Source organism: Chinchilla lanigera, unplaced genomic scaffold (assembly GCF_000276665.1).
Source record: "Chinchilla lanigera isolate Chin_1 unplaced genomic scaffold, ChiLan1.0 scaffold00018, whole genome shotgun sequence".
NCBI lineage: Eukaryota > Metazoa > Chordata > Mammalia > Rodentia > Chinchillidae > Chinchilla > Chinchilla lanigera.
The window spans coordinates 26,988,774-27,011,486 of record NW_004955419.1 but is presented as its reverse complement, the minus strand read 5'-3'; the positions used below and the strand labels follow the sequence as shown (position 1 = coordinate 27,011,486).

At 46.0% G+C, this 22,713-nt stretch overlaps 1 protein-coding gene across 1 annotated transcript in view; it reads right to left on the bottom strand.

Annotated features, from left to right (window-relative positions):
* Gabbr2 (gamma-aminobutyric acid (GABA) B receptor, 2) overlaps positions 1-22,713 on the bottom strand; it is a 369,184-nt gene that overhangs the window by 230,431 nt on the left and 116,040 nt on the right. The window lies entirely within an intron of this gene.

Below are 22,713 nucleotides of genomic sequence, written 5' to 3'. Positions count from 1 at the left end.
TTAAGAGCCTGCCCAAGAAAGCACCTCAGCATCACCAGGAGGTGGAGGATGGCAATCAAGAGGGACTGAAGATGGACTACTTAACAGACAGGGGATTTCCTTTTGGGGTGCTGAAAATGTTCTTGCACTAGAAGACAGTGGTGCTAGTTGGACAACACTGTGACTGCTCAGTAACACTTATTTTTTCACTTTAGTTACTATGGTGAATTTTATGCTAGACATATTTTATCACAATAAGAGAAAAATAACTTGCCCAAGATGATGAAACTTATCAGTGGAGGCATGGAATCTGTATGATGAAGTCACACTGTCTCCATCTGCATAAGCACAGCCCTTCAGTCCCCTCAATCCAAACCCCAGGGATACCCGAGCAAAGAGAAGTGAGATGGAGGACCATTCAGACCCCTGAACCTCTAACACCTTGGATTTGAACCTCAGCTCTGCCTTCTGCTAGCTGTGCAACATCAGACACGTCATTTAACTTCCTCTCATGTGTACAATTAAGTACTATATTCTCAGCTCTGTCCTGCCTGCCTGATGGAGTGATGTCAAGAAGTGAAAGAACGGTGCATAGACTCCCAGGCGGTACAGTACTGAAAGTCACCATTAGGACCATTGTCAGGGAGTCGGTAGAGGCTGGTTTTGTGGATTCTGGCAGCACTGGGGGATCCTATGCAGTCTTTTTGTGGGGAGGGGACACTGGACTTTTATCCAGTCATCCTACACTCACACAGGCAAATCTATTCTCTAATATGCCTGAGAGCAAAACTTGTTTAGTAGTGAGTAGATGGATGAATGAATGGATAGAGAAATGAACCAATCATCCAATTGGCCAATCATGATGTGAAGTATCCAAAGGAGAGTTTTCATGAACATGTGTCTGACTTGATTATCAATACATTCAGGTTATATGAGGTAGCAGTTATCATCTATTTTACAGCTGGTGAAACAGTGGCCCAGAAAAGAGATATAAATTATGTATATCTACTTAGGTATTTGACTAATATTGACTTTTTATTGTTTATTTTTGTTTTGAGACAGAGTCTCGCTATGTAGTTCAGGCTGGCCTAAACTCACTATGTAGCCCAGGCTGGCCTCAAACTTGCAACAATCCTCCTGCCTCAGACTCCCAAATCCTGGAATTACAGGTGTGCACCACCACATGAAGCTGGGACTAATATTTAGATGTCATCTGGTTCCCTTACTTTAGTTCAGCCCAGACCCCTCAGCCCCAAGAGAGGTGGGACAGTAATCCAAGCTTTGCTCCTTCCTCTGAAACTTGGCAGAACAAGAAGGAGGCAATTTATTCCCAGGCTTCCAGGGATCTCTCAAATATAGCACATTGCTGGGGTGGGCATGGAGGGTCCTGGAAGATCCCAGGATTATACACTTAACCAGCAGGTGGGATGGAAAGACAGCTGTCAGGGTCTACCTCCCAAGGGGACGCTCTGACTGCCACAAACCATCTTATGAGAGCTTAGGGTCTGCATATTGAGTGGTGAGTCACTTTAACAGTAAGCCCCTGAAGGTGGAGAGAAGCTTCAAGGCCACTTAAGGAGCTGAGAGACCTGAATTTCACCTTGTTTCTCTGAGGAGAGAGCGAGAGCAAATTGTTTTCCCTGTTGAGGTGTCTCCTCTTCTCATTTCTGAAAGGATGGGTTGGACAAAAGATAACAAAGCTTCCTTGCAACCACAAAAAGTATGTTTCTCTTCCCAACAACGGAAGAAAATGATTAAGGAGTTTGTTTGTACTGAGTGGGTAGGTGATTTTTTTAAAATCTGATTTATTCAGACAATTGCTGTGTGCCTCACCTCTCTTTGCAGATGTAAAACTAGATGAAAAATGTGAATACATCTCCCAGTTTCACTATTTTTATTAAAGTCCAAGCATCGATGAATTTTTGCCAAAGTGCAATTCATTCTGCACCTGGTTTGGGGCACTGAAATGAACTTTTCTGTATGAGTAAGCCATTTTTCAAGGGGACAGCCCCAGCAGGGGTGGTCACAGTCGCTAAGTGCTAGGTAAGGAACTTGGGCCAGATTCAGGGGGATGACAGAGTGATTGAGACTTGCTCTTTTCTCCACTGGGTTTAATCTTTCTCCATGGGTTTGCTGACTGTGCCTGTAATTAAATGAGGGAGGTGTTTGTCACCTCGGGTCCCTTTCAGCTGAGCTGAATGGAACACAACTTTCTCAGGAAGCTTCTGACAAAACACTGTTTGTGGCCAGTGCCAGGATGTATACAAAGGCACCCGGTCGTGTGCATTGGGAACTCGGGGCCACCTCAGCGTTATGGCCAGGTCGTTGTTATGCCCAAGCCCTGGTGAAAAACTGTTTGGACACAACATAGATGCCCGTGAGATTAATGTGATATGAAGTGGTTGCAAAGCATTTCCTGAGTTAGAGGTAAATGAAAGCCTGGCATTCGGGTAAGGTTTTCTCGAAGCCCCTCTCCAACAAAAGGCCTCTGCGGCATCGTGCACAGACTTGCTGGAAGGTTTTGTGTATTTTGGGTCTGAGGAAGCCTGGGCTGGAACCATAAGCAGGATTCTCATCACTCCTTCCTGCTGATGAGGTTGAGTTTTTATCACTCAGAGGCACCCAGCAGCTTGGCCTTCGCAAACCCTCTCCAGAGCCATATTCTTACTGGGAATTTGCAAGAGAAGTAGACAGGAGACCTTGTTATCTTTGTTTCCTTTTGGAGAAACTGGGGCTTAGGGAGGTACAATGACTTGCCTGGGGCCCCACACTAGGAAGTGGCAAAGCTAGGGTCTGAGTTCAGATCTTTTGACTCCCCCAAGTTCTCAAACAATGAGCACATATCACAAAGCAAGCACTGCCCAAAGAGTGTAGCATTCACTTTCACACTGAATGCACAAAACAAGCCTACACGGTAGTCACTGTTATGATCTGCATTTTTCAGAAGAGGAGTCTGAGGCTCAGAGAGGTTAAACCACTTACATGTTGTCACATAGCAAGCCACTGGCCGAAAACACAGGTTAACTTTCCAAGTTCCCATCCATTCCCCAGATTGCTATGCTTCTCTCTGATTTAATTTCCAAAGCATATTTACCTCTTTTGTCTAATTTTGATCTTCACAAAAACAGAATGTAGGTCGAGTAGGCCTTACTACTCTTGCTTTATAGATAAAGAAACTGAAGTTCAGAGACATTAACTGACTTGCTCAAGGTTAGCAAGTGGCAAAGCTAGGGTTTGGGACTTTTGTTCCTATAATGTAGTTCTCCCTCTAACAAACCAAGCTACATCTTAAGGAAACATTAGTATAACACAAAGACACAATTTAAAAGGCAGAAGGAAAGATGATATTTACTTAAAAGAAAAAATTATACTGCATTGGTAGCTTATTATGCTTTTGATGCTCAAAGATGATTCAATTCAATGATATGAAATGAAAATTGCATGCATATGTTATTTTTAAGAGACACTTTTCATAAACTCCTCTGAAAACTTTTGCTGTCAAATAGAAACTATATGCAGAAGTATATGAAATATATATGTCCATTTTAAAGAATAATAATAAAACCAATATCCAACTGCCTGTCACCTGGTTTAAGAAATAGTTTTTTATTTATTTATAAATGGTAAATTGTAAAGTAATTTAATTCTTGCTCTTTAAGACACAACTGTTTGCTATTTAAGATACAATTGTTTTGATATGTGGCATTCCGTGACTTAAACATTTTTAAATTACCTTCTCTACTCTCTCCTTCAACATTTCTGTCATTTTCTATCATTATTTTATGTAAAGATGATTGGAAAACAAATATAACTTCCTGTATTTTTTTTTTGTTGTTGTTAAAATGGGACAAAAATGGAGAAACTGCAAACACCAAGTCAAAGCAGAGCCAGCAGTGTGCTTTAAAGGTGGATTCCGGGTCTCAGCTTCGACTGTCTGGGTCTGAACACCATCGCCACCACTCACTAAGCAACTTATTCTACCTCTGGGAAACTTAGCCTCCTTCCTGAGCCAGGCTGGCACAAACCAGGGAGGCACGGCCCTGTCTGAGGGTCAGAATGCAGAGACACTCAATTAATGACGCTTCCCGGTGGACAACGACCTGCGGACTTCCGAGTCCAAAAGTTAAGCTAGGAGAATCAGCTGGTGTAATTCACCATTGTGTAAGGGCTTTGACTTCAAAGCCCTTTCCCTCAACACTGCCTCCGGCCTGTGGCAGGCAGCATGGGGTGTGACCATTTCACAGATGAGAGGCCTCGGTGAATTGAAAGGGCTGCTCCCCATGAGGTGGGCACCACTAGGCAGACACAATTCTTCATGAGGCTTTCTGAGTCCTAATCTAGTGATTTTTAAATGGCTTGTTAATTACAAAAATAATAACGATTATATTGCCTGTCTAATTGTATACAATTAGGATGTATGTCTTTAATTTTCTCTTAAACTTCTGGTAAAATATTCCATTTTCCCCTCACAGCTGTGCAGGTGACAAATGCAGGAAATTAACAAATTACATTAGAAGCCTCTTTAGTTCCCTCGGCTCCTTTGCACTCTGCTTTCAGCTGATGTCTTTAGGGGTAAAAGTGTTCTCATGTGATCACAGCTGTGAAACCAACTGCCTCTTAATCACCGTGCTGCAGAAAGCGTGTCTCCTCATGTCAATTCAGCACCTCTAATTAATCAATAGGTTGGACTCACATCCGTCGGGTGGGGAGGTGTACTGGTCCTTGCTCAATCTTGAGGCAGGGAAGGACAGCAGCATTTCTAACTGCGAAGAGCTCCTACGCACCCATCAAAGTTCGCTCACAGACACACCCCTCTAGTGAGCTTTATGTGCTCTCCCTCAGTTCCCCAGACTGTCCCTTCCCCTGCTATGGGACACTGAACAGTGACAGGTGACCAGACCTATTTCACAGACTGGTCTGCAAGCTTTTTAAGGGCTGTCTGAAGTTTTCTCTGTACCTATGGGTGAAGAGGGAGGGGAGGAGGGGAAGGGAGGCAGTAGGACTAAACACTTCACCCCAAACTAGTAGTGTATTCGTAATAGGTATGTTTTTGGTTCATTTGCTTTTATGCAATTTTCTTAGTAAATGATACTGATTTTCCATTTATGGTATTTAAATAAAATGAGTCAATTTAAAGGAAAAGGCCAATCAAGTTAATAATATGAGTGGTATCTGGATTGGCAAAATCAAGAAAGTGATATGCAAATGATGGAGTCTGGGAAACACGGGATTTTAGATTCATTAGAGAGTTTTGCAAGGATGTATGGCCCTCAGAAATAAAACCTTCTATCCAAATCCCTATCACTTTGATTAAATTAAGTTGTCATGTGAATTTAAACAATTATAGAACGAGCTAGACTTTTATCTAGGCACTGGGGAACAGATATTACCAGAGGTATCAAAAAGAGAAGGTGATTTCTCAGATAGAAGAAATAGACTGCCTAGGAAAAAAGGAAAAAGAACTAAACTGAAATGGCCTGAGTAGTAGGATTGCCAGATTTGGGAAGATTTGGAACATGATTGCAATTTTAAAAAATCTTTAAATTCAGATTGACCTGGGAGTCCGTCTTCTATCTGGTAACCCTAGGTAACCTTCCAAACCAGGTCTGGGAAGTAAGCTTGAGTCCGTGCAATATGACCTGTGGGCTGCTCAGAGAAGTGGGTTAAGGACGCGAGGAATGAGCACATAGCGATCAATGAGTTCTCTGCATTAACACAGAAAGGAACATAATGGCATGGGTGCCACTCATGCTCCTTCGTGAGCTTGTCTCACTCTTCATTTTACACACTGACAACCAGAAAGAAGGGACCTCCTCCTGCCCACCGCCCAGGTTCAGTTGGTCTGGGCTGGGCAAAACTGATCTGCTCCTCTATGCTTCCTGCTTAGAATCAAAAGAAATGCCACCAATGCCGTGATTATGTAATTTCAGACCATCCTCAGCAAACATAACCACCCACATCACCAGCTAGAATGTACAGGGCCAGTCAAACCTCCACCTGATCCAATTTATCATCATGACTCCATCCAAACGCCCTCAAATCACACAAAAGATGTGAAACAAAACCCATTTACACCGAGAGAATTCTGTTGAAGGAGATGTCACTGTGACAGGCAAGATCTTACAGATCTAAACCACAGCGCTGTTGGTAGAGTAACTTGGGGGACTTCCCGCAGGGTGATTTTATTTGACTTTCGGCAGAAACTAAAACCAAGTATTATGCTTTATTACAAAGCATATATTTCATTTAGTGTCCACTGGATTGAACTGAATTCTCTCTTCTTAACTTTCTGTTCATGCCCTCCCTTTTCCGGGCCTCAGTTTCCTTATTGTTGAAAATAAGGAAGTTGCACCAGGTGGTTTTCATTTCAGCTTTAAAATTCAAGATTTTGTAATTTCATGTTTAATTTACAAAGCAATGAGAAATTCTTCTTTCTTTAGGCAAGAAAATGAAGATTGCTGGATGAGAGACAACAATGCCAGAAGAGCTTTAAACCAGCTCTTTCAAAAAGAGGTTTATTTATCCTAATTGTTTTATATCCCCATTTAGATATTAGCCTTTTACTTTCCACTCTTCTTAATCAAGTGCATTCATTAGTTTTTTCAATCATCCAACAAAAATGTATTTTCTAGAGAAATTATAGACTCCATTTCCCTTTGACCCAGAAATCCCACTTCTAGGAATTATACAGGCACAAATATGACAGTGGCCAAAAGATTGGAAATGGCCCAAATGCCCATCCACAGGGAACTGGCTACACACACTATGGTATCTCCACACAAAGGAGTGCTGTGCACTCCTGAAAAGAATAAGGAGGGTCTTCCTATAGTGATAAGTGTGCTCAGGAAAACTAAAAAGTGCACGTGCAGAACAGTGTCTAAAGAGGAGGAAAGAGGAACACACACGCATATGCACACACACACACACACTCTCATGTTTGCAATAAGAAACGCTGGAAGGGCAAACTTAAAACTAGCTAAAATGGTTAATTTTAGGGATAGCATGACACAGAATGGAGGGAGCCTGGATGATAGCCAGCAGTTCTCTGCCTTGCTGTATTTTGCCCGTGGAATCATATAAAGGTTGCATATATTTAAAAAAACAAAACTATTCAACCAGAAGAAATCAATCAATTCCTTAAAACCAAAAGCAAAACAAAGGAAACTAAGCATATATCAAGTTACTAATATCACATTAGAAAACACCTGTAAAGGGATTTTGGACATAGTCATTTTCCAGCCAAGGACAACATCTCCCCCACCTCACTGCCAGCACACACACACATTCACAGCTTTTTACTGTGAAAACATTAAAATTTTTAAAAACTGAAAGAACAGGAAATAAAGCACTATATAGCTTTCACCTAGAGTCATCATTTTCCACATCTGCTTCTCTCTCTCTCTTTATATATATATATAAATATATACATGTGTGCATGCATACACAGACTCACATACGTGCATACACATACATGTAATTTTCTGTTTTTGATGTGTTTGAAATCAGCTTACAGGCCTCATCACATTTTACCCTCAATTGTTCAGAATGCATCTCCTAAGAATGGCATTCTCCTGTATCACTACAGGGTTATTGTCACACTTATGTAAATGAACCCTTCAGTATCATCTAATGCATGGTCCACATTCAAATTTCTTCAATTTCCCAAAGATGTCCTTTCGAGTTTTACAATTCAGGATCCAATCTCCATTCATGCCTTGCATTTGATTGTTTTTTTTCTCTCATCTAGATCAATCCCCTGTCTTTTTGTGGTTGTTCTTATTTTTCATGACACTGGCTGTACTGAAGAATACAGGTCACGTGACTTGTAGAAGGTACCTTATCTAACTGATTATCTCTTTATGTCAGTTTTAACATTTTTGTTAAAAATATTTAAAATAATATTTTCAAGCTCAGTCTACTAGAGGAAAAAATCCTTAGGAGTAGTGAAGCCCCAGTAGCAACAAGTATTCCTCCCTAACATAGATATTGGTTTCTTAGTCTGGAGCCCCTCTAGGAGAATCAAGCATTTTTGAAGAAATGGCTAACTCTAGGATGAAGGCAGGGAAAATATTCAGTGCTCAAATTTGTAGAAGAAGGGCAGAAAGGATCAGCAGGAGGGAAAGAAATGGCCAAAAAAGGGGAAAGCTACTTTGTAGAGAATAATGTCTGCTCACATGCAGAAGGAAGATTCAGAAAATGGCCACGCTGGAATCCCTGTATGAAGGGCAAGCAAAACCACTGAGGAGAAGACTAGGGTACAGGAGGACCAGATTCGCTCAGCCTCAGAGTTCCACTCCATAGATTATTTCCTCATTACAGAGGGAGAAAAAGAATCTTTACCACAGCCTGGCAGATACCACCTTAACCAAGCATCATCAATAATAGTTCAAACTGACATCATGGGCCTCCTGAGTAGCTGCACCCGGATATAAAAATGAACAGGATAGAAAAATGTAGCGTTATTGCTGAAACTGTGTAACCTGAATCTAATCATAAAGGAACAATCAAACAAACACAGACTGTGGGACATTGTATAAAACAACTGCTTTGGGCTTTCCAAGAGCAGAAGGAGAAGGAAGAGGTGAGGAAGAGGCAGAGCGAGGGAGAGGAGGGGGAGAATGGAAGGAAGGGAGGAGGAAGGGAGGATACAAAGAAAGGAGCACTATTCTAGATGCAAGTGGGCTAATAAATACAATATATCCTCCTTCCTGGATCCCCAATCCTCTCCCCACCTACAAATAAATGGCAATGAAGCCATTCTGGGGACAGCTGGGAAATTTTGAATATAGGCCATAATATTATTGTATCACTGTTAAGTTTTTAGATGTGACAATTATATTTTTGTTATGTAAAAGAATATAATTGCTTTTAAGAAATTTGTGCTATTATATTGGGGTAACGTGTCATGATGTCTGCAAACCATTGTCAAGTGCTTCATCAGAAAACAAGTTAATGTGTATGAGTGTGTGTGTGTGTGTGTGTGTGTGTGTGTGTGTGTGTGCACGCATACCCATGCAAGTAGGTGAAAGGGAAAGAGAGGATAATAAATATAGCCGAATATAAATGTTCAGTGTATATTCTTCTTTACTTTTTTTGCAGGTTTGAAATATTTTAAAATAAAAAGTTACAAGAAAATTTAAGGGCAAAGCTGCAAAACCACTCTGCATTAAAAAAATAATGTCTGCAACTGACCAAAACACAGTATACTTAATGTTTTTAAATCCATGAGTTCATGATGCAACTGATGCAGAAAAGAGAGATCAGAGGGACAGTATCAAAAACAAAGGTTCTTCGAGGTTCTCCCAGATTCTAGAGTGTGGCTGGCCTCTAGGATTCCAATCCTAGCAAAGGCCGACACTAATCTACACTCCAGCAAGATAGACGCTGAACGTGGACTTGAACTCAGGATGGTGCTGCAGGGTAGGGAAAGGCTATGGATGTTTCTATTAGAAACAAGCCCTGGAAAATCTTCCCGAGAGTGCTGCTGAAGCTGAGCATTTGGAGGGGAGATCCTTTTCTTGCTAGAGCACGAAGCATTGGGCCAGAGCTGCTTTGCTGTGCCAAATCCACAAGCCCATTTCTCCAGGGCCTGTAGAAGACACTCAGGAGGACCAAGGCCATTCTCGGATGCATGCCAAGTCAATGGGCCACCGTAAGCATAGCCCACACAGCGGCGTGGAACAGCCTGCTTGGGAACTTGAAGACAATCAAGAGAGCAGTGCTTCTCTGTCTACACCGGGGCACAGTGTCTAAATATATCTAACCTTGGACTGTTTTTCTCAAGTCAAGCCCCTTGCACTGTGTAAGGCTCAATCTTTGCATCATGGAAATAATAAATAATTTAATATTACTTGCAAACTGATTCAAACAAAAAGCTTTCTGTATAATTCAAAACTAATGTAGACTGTGTTCTATTAAAAAAAATTCAAGTCATTCATTATAAAACCACTCAGACTAGAACTCTACTATGGGCTTGAAATACTTAGCATAGTTATTGATTTTCACCAACAACCAGTCCATCTATTTTCTGAGTTCAAGGAAACCATTTATTTTTTATATCCAACAAGCTACTGGATGAGTAATAAGTTTAATATATATGTGTGTATCTGCTTGTGTGTGTGTGATAAAGGAAACACTGCCCGCTGCCCATTTGAAGAGTCCCATGCTGGCCCGGGTCCTCTGCTGACAGTCTGGAAGCTCCTTGTCCATGCAGCTGCAGAGGGCCTCCAGAGATACAGGGTCTGGAGCCTCCATGGCCTCTGGCGAGGACAGAGGCTTCTGGGAGGCCTTGCCCTGTGGCCCGTTGCACCAAGAGGCAGGGCCAGCCTGCTCTCTTGGAATCTTCTCTTCCTGTTACTGGAAATGGCCCTAACTAGCACCATGCCCCCCACCCCCACCAGGAGGGTTAAATGAGGCCCATATTCTGGTGGCCTTGTCAAAACTAGAAGGAGACTGAGAGGGCATCTAGCATGGGATGGTCTAGGCGTGGGCTCCAGGGTTGCAGCAAGCACGCTCTGGCCCTGGCATGAGGAGAGAAGACTAGAGGAAGAGCCCGGCAGAAATGTCTGGCATCACAGCCCAGCCATGGCCACAGTGTCACTTTGCATGGTTGAACTGATCTCTCCAGGCCTCACTTCCTGTGAGCAAGGGCTCTCTACCTGGAGAACATGGGTGGAGATCAAGAAACATCCAGCTACAAGGCCATCACCTCTGTTCTGCATGAGGTTACATGCACAAATGCTGTTTGCCCTTTGACCACCTGCTTGTTTCTTCTCATGGCTTCTAGGAACAGAGGGGAACTAGGCCCTACAAGCTGGGAGAACTCACATGCAGGGGCCCAAGAGGGAAGATGACAGGTCTGAGGCAGCGCAGATGCTCTGAGCTGCAGGAGATAGTGACATGACATTACTCTAGTTATCAAAGACCATCAGCTGGCTTAACCCTCTCCCAGAGGGGACGGGGATGCCTGCAAGCCCACACAGCTGACCCTTGCCCTGGGAAGGCAGATCAGGAGGCCACATGAGTACCTTTGTCCTTGAGTGGAAGCCTCCAGGACAGCAGAGTACAATGTACAGTGTGGGCAACTTTGCCCTCATCTCAGACCATCCTCACAACCATCCCAGGTTATTATGATGCCTCCACCAAGTCAAAGACTGGGAAAGGCTAGCAAAGTGCTGGGGGTCACGAGCTCACAAGCCCCAGCTTGAGTGTGAACACCAGCCTGTCTGACTCAAGACAAGAAGTGCAGCTGTCATTACAGGTGCGTCAGCCTCTCTGGGCCTCTGTGTTCTCACCTGCACAAATGAGCCCACCGCCACCACCTGTTCTTTCACACAGGACACAGGACAGGGAAGTCAGAGCTTTGTCCCTGGAGCACCTCCCCTGCAGCTCACTGTGTACCTTCTTGGAGGACAGCAGTGCAGTTAGAAGTGCAGATGCTCAGGCTGCAGCGTGGGGTGTGAGTGGCTGGTACAGAACTACCCAGCTGGGAACCAGGATCGATTAGAACCCAGGTCTCTTCCTGCTGAACCCAGTGTCCTTTCTTTCCTGTTCCTTATTTGGAGCCATCAGCGTCTGCGCATGTTCCTGGCCAGTAAGGGGTGGGGATCTTGCTGCACACTGCAGCAAGAAGAGGGTTCTTGTGGCCCACAATGCAGACCACAGGGAAGCCCAGTCAGTAAAAGCACTGGCTACTCGTGTGCCTTCATCTGACACTCAGGAAGTGGATCTTTAGGCAGAACAAGCGTGTGTTCCCTGAAGCCAGCTCGAGGCTCTCAGAGCCCTGCCCCTCCTTCAGAGACCCTACTTAGGCCCAAATGAGAGAGGCAGCTGATAGCAGCAAGAAACAGCCAGGATCTTGCTAAAATGTAGCTGCTGGGCCAAAGGACTGAGTGGGACCTGGGAGTCTCCATTTCTCCCCTTCTCCCACGAGCTGCTACTGCTATAGCTTGGCCTTGATCCACACATCCTTACAGGATCTCAAGACCAGTATTTCCAAAACTTGCCTGATGACAAGAACTTCCACAGTACTTGTTAACAATCAATAGGCTCCTTCCTGGAAGATGCTAAGCTGGGGTTCTGGGGTACTGAATTTTAATTAGTAAAAGAGGCTCCCTCCCCCAATCACCTAATGATTTCTGCCATCCAATACATTTGGATAGCCCAATCCCCTCAACTGGTGCCTGCACTGCCTTCTAGCCTGCCCACATGAGCCTCCCAGCCTCCTCCGGAGGGTGGTGCATCCCTCTAGGGTAATTCTACCATGCATTAGAACCTCCTGGATGCTCAGACACAGAAGAGAAGCCCTGGGAGGGTGACAAACTTGTCCTAGTTTACCTGGGATTTTCCTGGCTTTAACTGAAAGTCCAAAGTCCTAACTCATTGGAAACTTTCAGTCCCAGGCAAACAAAAATGGATAGTCACCGTATGTCTATTAGTCTTAGGTGTTTTACCAAGTTCCCAGGTGACCTCAATACCCACCAAACATGGGAACTACCACCGCAATGGAAATCATCACCAGTAATCTTCCTCAAGAGGTTTGCATCCCTTGCTCACAAATGAGAGAGCTAAGGTTTCCAGGCTAGTACTGTGTGCTGCACCCCTGGCATTGGGTTCCTCATTTATTGTTTCTCCTCCTCACAACTCTAGTAGGCTGGTATTGTCCCATTTCATGCGTTTGTTAGTTTCTCATTCCCGCTCACATCCCTTGCAGACTCAACTTGCAATTCCAGATGCCACTCAGAGTGTGCTACAGTTGTGCCACTGACCAGCAGCCTCCACTGTACCGTAAGTAGTGCATGTGATTTATTTATTTAGAATGAATTATTTACACCCCGTATGCTTCCAGAAAGGGGCTGAGGTGGCTAGCGGTGAAAGATGCATAAACAATGAGTTCTATTGGAGTTCCACGCTGGGAACTGATATTATTTTAGATACCATGGTCTTGAATTAAAAATGGGGGTCAGAACCTTGAATTGAATCTTTCACCAGTTCGACAGGAAAGATAGGGGTTGGGTTAGTGACAAGAATAGATTGGGAACTGTGGTGCACCCGATAGCATCACATTCTTCTTTAACCTGCCTCTGCCGCTGTGAAAACTCAGCCAGAAAGTGTGTGCGCCTCTCACAGCCTCTAACACCTTGGGCTCCTTCCCTGACCTGCAAGGTCTCTGTTTTAGTTGTATTGTTCTGAATCATCTTCATGTTTCGAGATAGTCAATTTCATCCACACAACTTTGAATCTGAGGAGAAGTAGAAACCTATAAATTTTCCCGGAGTTCCCTACCCTGGGCTGGGCTGGCATCTCTGATCACAAGTCTGTTAATATTATATCTGCAGGGCTCACAGTGGAAATGGGGTTCTGCATACTCCAGCTTCTCTGTCTTTGGGGCTGCTCTAAGTAGCCAAGAAGGTCAAATGTGACTAGGCCCACACAGATAAGTGCAGTGAGACTCTGAGACCTGTCTCACACTGTCAGTGAGAGACAACAGAGAGACATTTACCCAGAGTTCCTTATTCCAGTGGTCTGTTCTAGCTACTGCACCCAACTCCCATGATTCTCTCTTGGGGTTAATGCATTGGGTGTTGGATTGCAGTAGTCTGGAAGAGCACAGGAGAATATAGAGCTGGATGTGTTGAGTGTGAGAATGAATGGGTGAATATGAATGTGACTCTGAATGAATGAATGAATGAATGAGAAGAGAACCCTCCTCTCCGAAGATCAGTGGGTACTATCGGGTTGAATGTGGGGGACCACTGGTCCCCATCCTTTCTACTGAAGGACAAGGGTTTGTACCCTGAGGGGAATTCCCCAGATCACTGCCAGGCTATGGAGTGAATTTTCTCCCCGACCCCTCACACACCTTACTAGGTCCCTGTCCTGTACCAAGCCCTAAACACGACCAGGTAGAAAAACCTGATCAGACATGACCACTGTCCTCAGGGTGCCACAGTCTAATGGGAGAGGCAGAAATGGGGACAAAGACGACACTCTGACATAGAGACGGATGGAAGAGAGGATATACTAAGTATGCTTAAGCCTAGGAGATGGAAAGCACCAGTAACTCATTCATCAATGAACTCTGGAGAACTACCAGAAGTCTCCACTGCAGAAATCCAATGTGAGAGTAACTCAGGCTGCTCTTGGTGAAAGCAGAGGGAAGGTCTCCTGGCACGGGGAACGTCTTGGGAGAAGACTGAGTCGTGGAAGAGCACGGGCAGCACAACACTGTCAAGGAATTGTAGGTGGCTGGAGCTGAAGGTTTGGGGCAAACGAGTGGGAGGCCCGGGTGTTAGCTGGCGCTCTCTTGTCTCACCAAGGAGCCTTTTACATGGTTCGCGCTCTGTCTACCTATAGGCAGAGGTGTCCCATAGCATCTGTCTCTGTTGCCACTGTCACCACAGACCCTGCCTCGGGCCAACTCCCGACTCCTCTGTCATGAAAAGCCTCTTTCTTCCTGTGTATTGTATCCAAGCCAGAAGCAGCCAGGCTTTCCTTACTTCATGCTGGTCATTTTTCCCCCCCTGAAAACAGATTTTACTACACTCGCATCCAGTGACCTGACCAGGAAGGATGGTCCACAGTTCCTAGATCCCAGGTGGGGAGTGGGGTTGCTCATCTCTACCCTCTGCTTGGCCCATCAAGAGCATGTCCTTCATATTTCTTTTTCTCCTTTTTTCTGTTTTTAATGAATTCAGAAGGTGGAGGCATCTCATAGATTATTAATGTGCTAAATGGCCCCTCAAGAGACCAGCGCCAAGAAACGGCTTCAGCCCGCCCTGGATTGTTGGCCTCTATTTTCTTTCTTAGACAGCAGCAGCAGCACAGTCTCCACCTGTGCCTAATCACACTGTCACTCCTAAGAGGTTTTGGTCCAGTCTGAAAATTCACTCCAGCACATACCTGGCGGCCGGGGTGTGGCAGCCACATGGGGTGGGCCTGGCAGGATTCTGGTCTGCTGTGCTCTGACTCCTGGCAGAAGTTGCGTGCACTTTGAGCCTCTTGCTGCAGAGCCCCATCCACCCCGACCCCTTAGCTTCAGTGTCTGTGGGGCCAGTGTAAGCAGTCCATGCAAAGCTCTGTGTATGTGTGTGTGTGTGTGGGTGGGGGGTTCAAGTCTGACAGTCATCATCAGAGGTCTGCTCCTAGCCCAGAAGTCCTAGCTATTGAAATGGCAGTTACTGTTTCATAATTGGTAAAAGTGCTTTCCCTTCACCAAAAAGAGAAAAATCTTTACTGATTCTCCAACATCTGCATGAAACACAGAAGATGAGCTTGCTGTTCCCACTTTTCAAAAAACAAAAGTGAGGCTAAAAGAGAAAAGTAAGATCATGGTAGCTATTACAAAGCCGAGGGACCCAGGGTTGCTGTGATAGTGAGAACTTGGGTGTGGCCTTACCTGCCTCTGTGCCTCTGTTTCCCAGTCAGTACCGTGGGACATGGAACCCCGGACTGCTGAGATCCTCCCAGTTCTGCCATCCTATGCATCTACCTCAAATTCTACAACCCACAGCTAAGTCAGAGGCAGTATTTGATTTCTTGGGCAACCAACAGTTTAATGGAATCGTCACATGAGAAAATCAAGTCAGATCACACAATTCTTGTTTCTCTGAAGCAAAATGGTATCGACTACCGGTTCACAGAGATGCTGCAATTTGGCAAATAGCAAAGGGCTTGATTTCGAGGTTTTCACTGATTTGTTTTATTAAATGTCAAAACCAACCATGACTTAGGATTTTCAGAAATCAAGTCCTAACAGTACTGGGATGCCATTGCCAGCACATCTATAAACCTTCCCTTTGGAGTATACCTGCACCTCCCTCCTTCACAGAATATCGCCCAGGAGACAGTACCATTACACCAGCCAGAAAGTTCCTTCCTAGAAAGGTCCCCAGGGGCGGGACAGAAGGTAGGGTGGGCTGTGAGGACAGGCCGGGAGGTACCAGGAAAAATTCACCTCCAAATTCATAACCTGCTGCATCTGCCTTTTAAAGGACAGGCTCTGTGGGACGTGGATCTTGAGGAACTAGTGTTTGCATTTCCCTCTGAGCAGCCCTTGATCCCATCAGGGATCTGACTTTATTTTCATCCTTTGGACTATTTCTGTCTACAAGCCAAGGCGGGGCTCAGCTTCCTCCTGAGAAGCCTGGTCTTCGAGGGCATCAAACCCCCGCTCTCAGCGGCATGTCTGGTGCCTTTGCTGGGCTCTGCCTCCAGCAGTTCTTGTCAAGCCATGTTTTGTGTTTCCTTCCCCTGCCCCAAATTCTCCTGCCTTTCCCCACCCAGGGCTTCAGAAGAACAGGCTAGACTGGAGGGAGGTCTGCTGTCTGTACCCAGAGGGTGTGCAGTAGAGTCACATGAGAGGTACCTTCAGATCGCTGAGGACAGGATTCTGAGGGTCTGCAAACCGTCTCACAGGAAGCAGATTATAAAACACAATGGGTCAAGAGAGGGGAGATGGGGCTGGGGCTGAGCCAAAGACCACTTTGGGCTTCCCCTTGAGTCCTTTTAACAAGGTGGTGGCCTTGGAGAGCCCTTGGGCATTTCAGATAAGGCAAGCTCTGATGCTCTGACTTCTAGCACAGGGACCGTGCTATAAGCCTAGAAGGCAGGCCCAGGGTGCAAGTGTGAAGAGACCAGGCACTGACCTCTGGCTGTTCCAGGCCAGAGTAGGGCAAATGCAGGTCAGCCAGTGCCTGAGAAGAGGCATGCGGGGAAGCGAACACAGAGGAAGGACAGGATGGTTTCCAGAGGAAGGCGCATCCGTGCTGAGCCATGTAGGATGAGCACGGTCCTGCCAGGTGGAACGAACACCTGTCCTAAGGGAACGGCCAGTTCTGAGACCAGCAGCACAGAGGAGCTGGAGGCCGGCTGCGGAAACGGCCAGATGACAGAGCAGCCCCGTGACACACCATGGATACGGGCTTTGCCCTGGCAATATGTGTCCCAGCAGCAGCCCCTGTGGTCTCCTCCGTGTCCTCTTCCCCGTAAGCTCTGTGCACAGGTGGCATTTGTTAGAGACCAGGTGCCTGGGAGATGAATGGGCCTTAGGGAGCGCTGGGCCTGGCAAGTTTTCAGGAGCCAAGTGCACTGCAGTCACCTCGGCTGCTGGCACTGACTGGCACTGGGATGATTAATGGCTGACAGTCCTCAAGGGACCTGATGAGCCTCTAACCTGGACCTGCACAGAGTGGAGCTCCAGATTTTACGTGGCCAACATAAGCATATCCCTAGCCCCCGACGTAAGCCAATCTTACTGTACAGTTTGCCAGCTGCCAACCTGGGCTTGTCTACTGTACACATTAAATCTCCCCGACTGTCTGGGGATGCAGCTCAGCAACAAAGCACTTGACTAGCTATCACGAAGAAGGTCCGGGATGCAACCCCCAGCACTGAAAAACACAAAAAAATTGAGAAGAACTTCGGGATGGTAGTCTCGGCTGAAGTTAGAACATCTGTGGAACCTTTGGCAACAGGGAACTCACAACCTCACAGCCAGGCAGCCTGCTCCACGCTGGGAACCTCCAGCAACAGTGTTCGATTGTAGCTGGTGAAAGCCATGCTCTCCTCTAGCTTCTGCCATGGCTCCTGCTTCTCTCCACCTATGTCACAGAGCATTAGCAAAATCTCTCAAGTACAGCAGTGTGGCCTAGAGGCCCAGTCTTAGTCCTTCTCTCTGGTCTGAACATGTTCTGCCCTAAATGTCCAGACCCTGACCCTTCCTACTCATGTCCAGGTGGCTCCCTCTCTGTGTGAGGCCCAGATCTGAGCCCCACACCTGGGGCAAAGAAGGACAGAGCCATCCTGGCCTGCACATCAAACCCTGGACTCTGGGAAGCTCCTTGACTCTAGATGCAGAAACAGGGGTTCCTGGTGGCTAAGGGACTCACATCACGATGAAAACAATATTAGCCTCCCTACATAGCAGCCATGAATTAAGAAGCCCAATACAAAGCAAAAGTTATATTTAACTGGTTTCAGCACCAGGGTGAATTTTCACCCTGCAGCCTGTGAATCCCTCCCAATTTTTGTGCACAGGAAACAGAAACAACTGATTATGCATTCCAGCCTATTTCTGTCCAGCAAGCATTGCTCCCCCAAAGGGCAGCCAGAGCTCCTTTTCAATTATACAAATTACATGCATTTTTCCGTTTGTGAAACTGTTTTGGAGCCTAGTTTTGAATAAGTTCAGGGATTCATCAAAACCCTTGATGGCTGCAAACCCACCCACCCAGCTCTCCACCATCTCTGGAAGCAAGCTCAGCCTCCACATAGTGGGAGGTTGATAGAGTTTGGCTCACAACAAATAAGGCTATGTGTCCTCAAAGAGAAAGGAGGCAGAAATCCAGACTCTGTACCCTCTCCTATCAGGACCCGGGTGTTTTGTTCCTCCATCCCCACCTTCCCAGCTCCAAAAGTCTGGAAGTCCATCCTCCTGGGCTCATCCCACGGCGCTGCCTCCCATGCCCAGAGCATTCCACTCTTGCAGGTATGCAGCTATACCCCTTGGTATAGCCTTCATGTTCAGCTGCAACTAGGGCAGCAGTGGACTGTGTCATCCAAGGAACCATCAGAAATGCAGAACATTTCTGTACTGCTAGTGGAGGCTGAGAACCTGCTCACTCCATGCCCTACACTGCCTCATGGGCAAATCCACACTATGAGGGACCTACTCCACAGACTTTAGGATGCCCAGCTAGTCATCTGTACCTGGGTCAGTATGCAGCAAGGCCATGATGTGAGCCAGGTGCTGTGCTTGGCACTGGAATAAAGAAAACAAGGGCTGGGGATTTAGCTCAGCGGCAAAGCACCTGCCTGGCAAGCACAAGGTCATGAGTTTGGTTCCCGGTACCGGAGAAAAATCAAAACAACAACAAGAAAAAGAAACTAAAGAAAACAAGGACCCCACCCAGTAGGCAAGAGAGGGATATAGAACTAATTATTTCCTCTACACATAATTAATTTAGTAACAGAATACTGTGTGTGATAGAGAAATGATATGGGTCAGTGTTTCTTAACCTCCTCTTCACCTCCCCTTCAGTCTCCTACAAAGCTTTGGAAGATAATTTTTCCTAATCCCACGCCCATGACATTGCAACAACACAGATACTCATGTACCTATTTATGTACTATATCCATGCTGGAGAGGTTGTGGGGGAAATGGAAACCTATATTGTTGGAGGAAATGTAAACTAGTATAGCTGCTATAGAAATCAGTATGGAGACCTCTCAAAAAACTAAAATGAGAAATTCCATTCAATTCCCCACCTAGGTACCTTTCTGAAAGAGTTAAAGACATCAACTACAGTGACACATATATGTTTCACAGTACAATCATAACAGCTAAATCTTACAGGCAGCCTATATGCCCATAAACAGATGAATGGATAAAGAGATTGTGGTATTTGTACACAACAGAGTACTACCCTACCAGAAAGAAGGATAAATTTGAGGCAATTGTAGGACAATGGATGCTCCTGGAGACCACACTGTTAAGTGAAATAAATCAGGTACATAAGTTTAAATATCACAGAACCTCTCTTGTATGATAAAACCAAAGTCTAAATAATTCAAAGAGCAAAAGAAAAGCAATAAGATATAGGGAGATAGATCTTCAGTAAATGGGAAGGAGAGCTTGAGATGTAGAAGGAGGAAGAAGGAGAGGAGAAGGGAAATAAAAAGAACTGAGGCGTGTTCTGTACATGCACCTACTCCCCACAATAAAGGTAATCATTATCTGCTACAAACATGCACTAGTGAAAACTTTTTAGTGAAAAAAGTAAGATATTTTTGTCTCCCACCAGGAACCAGTTTTCACCTGCTTGGACAAGATGGGACTCCCTGTTGGAATGCATGGCTTAGAAGGGGATGAAGTAGTTAATTTATTTGGGGGAGCAGGGGCCACAGAAGAGGCTGGTAAAAGAAGGGCATCAGAGAAGACATCACAGAGGAAGTGCTACTTACCCAGGGTTTTGAGGGATGGACAGGAATTTTGCACAACAGGGAAGAGACTGAGGGTCAATTCCGCATCTGGGCAACCTGAACTCTTGTCTTCCTAGCAGACCATAGTCACTGTGCTGGTCAGCCTCTAAGATAACCTCCAGCAGGCTTCACCTCCACCTGGACCTTGGTACTGCTCTTTCACAGCAGCTCAGTGCTAATTTCCACGAACATACCCAAAGTATTGGTATGCAAATTGCACAGGCAGGTCCTAAAGGATATAGCCAGCTTGGACATGGTCTTCTGCATGACTCACTTTGGGGATTCCACTGCCATGTCATGAGGACACGCCAGCAGCCCCACAGAGAGGCCCTCATGGTGAGCATGCCACCTTGGCAGCAGACACTAACTCCCAGCAAGCAGATCTCCCAACTGAGCCCCACACATCAGGGAGTAGACACCAGTCTTTCTGTGGATTCCAATTCCTGATACTTAGAAATAATGCAACAACAAGTCACATTGCTGCTTTAAGCTTTTAAGTTTGGGGGTGATTTGCTACCCAGTAATAAATTACTAAAAAATCACCATTTTATAACCCAGTTCCCTCCAGGCTGTTCAGAGTGAAATTGTTCCTGCAGCTTTTTTGAGAACTCTGAGAGGCAGACGGCTCTCGGTGGGGCCAAGAGCAGGAAGCACCTGGGCTCCCTCTCTGGTCACAGGGTTTCCTATGAAGCTTGGCCTCCCACATGCGGAGAAAATGTCTATTTGCAAATCTCCCATCCTTCCATTTCTTTCTGCCTCCTTCAATCCCTCTGGTAATTCAGCAGATATCTAATAAAATCTGAAATGTTAGGGAAAATGGAGGTACAGTATCTCAGACCTGGGTCCTCTCCTCACCGATCCTGCACACCAGCCAGGCAGACAAACATTTGTACACCCACTCCCACATCTGCGAAACCCAAAGAGAGGCACAGGCCGAGGGGGAGGGAGAACCAGGCTCTGCTAGAAACAAGGTGGAGGGGATAAGAAAATTTTCTATGGGGCTCTACTTTGGGAGACTCTTAGCAGTAATCAGGAACAGCAGGAAAGCTGGTCTCAAAGAATGGGTAACACTTGCCACGTTGGATAGAGGGTAAATGGGATGTTTCAAGTGGTGGGAATGCAGGAAAAACCACGAATGCTGAGTCATCAGGGCATTCACCTTGGAGTAGGAGATGGGGCAGGGCTCACAGTTAGTGCTTTCCGTGTGCCAGGCACAGTTCAGGTCACTTGCAATCTCTGAACGATTACAGCTTCCCTGTGAAATCAGGCCAACTACTCTCTCGACTGTACAGATGAGGGAACTGAGGCTCAGCGTGGCAGTGCCTGGAGCCGACAAGAGTCATCCTCATTTTTGGCATTGACCAAGGGAGGCTCAAGCCCGGAGAAGGTGAGCGACTTGTCCAAGGTCTCACAGTGCTTTGGGCAACCTTGAGGGCTTGGAGTCGGGTCCCCACATCACGCTGAGCCACTCTGGCTCCCAGCTGCATAGGGGGGTTTACACCACGCAAAGGTTTGCTGAGCTGCATTCCTGGCATCCTCCTTTGTGCCCACCCACATCCACCGTGGCCTGCTCCGGCCACACGGAATGAGTCACCCTCTCCAAGCCCACATGCTTTCCCACCTCCCACTTTTCCACGCCCAGTTTCCTCTGCCTGCAGCACTCTCCTCCACGTCTCCAGCTGTCCTGTACCCTCTCCTCCTTCAGCAGCCAGCTCCATCTCACTTGGCCTGAGAACCTTTCCTCGGCCCAGGGCTGACTGGACAGCCTCTCCCTCGTCACACCTCCGCCATGGCTTCCACCCACTGCCTCTCTTGGCTGTGTGCTTGGGTTCTTTCTCAGCACCCCATGCACACATGCCCAAGCTCGAAGAAGGTCCTCAGTCAGTGTGAGTGCGGGGCAAATGAACCCTCCGTGTGGCCGAGCCCTGTCGCCTCTTCACCATCGCTCTCACCACTCTGACTGCTCAGCCCCAGGCTCCAGCCCCACCATCTTGTTTTCTGTTTCGTGGACACACCAGGTACGTTCCCAACACCAGCTGCCTGCTACAGTTACCATCCCATCCACCGCTGGGGATGCTCTCCACCTCGTGTTGCCTTCCCACCCTCCCAGGCTCTGCTCAAATGTCATCTTCTCCAGAAGGCCTTTCTTAGTCACCCCAAGGCAGTCACTGTCTATCCCATCATCCAGTTATTTCTACCATAGCTTCTCTTATCTACTCTTACCTACTCAGATCTACTCTTATCTTAAGGGCCAGGCTAGCTGAGTTCAAATCCTGGCCCTATTTTTTTTTAGCTATGAATCTTTGGGCAAGTCATCTAGACTCTCTATGCCTCAGTTTCCCGATAGGAATAAAATGCAGATAACAAGAGTGCCGTGGAACAGTTATAAGGATTAAATGAATTCAGGCACATAAGTTCTCAGAACAGTGCATAGTTGGTCCAACATATATAACCATTAGCTCTCCATATTACTACTTAGTCATTTACTTGCTTATTGCCTGTCTTCCTCCTAGGATGTAAGCTCTGAAATTATGGGGACCATATCTGTCTTATTCAGCTTTCTATCACCAATGCCTACCAAATTTCCAGGAACAAAGTAAGTTGCCCAAAATACTTGTTGATTAGTTAGATGGATGGAGGATGGACGGATGGAGCAAGAAGTAAACATGTACATTAGCTACTACTCATCCATGGTGGTTATAGCTTTCTCTCCCATTCCAAATAGCAGCTAACAGGGGCTGGGGATTTAGCTCA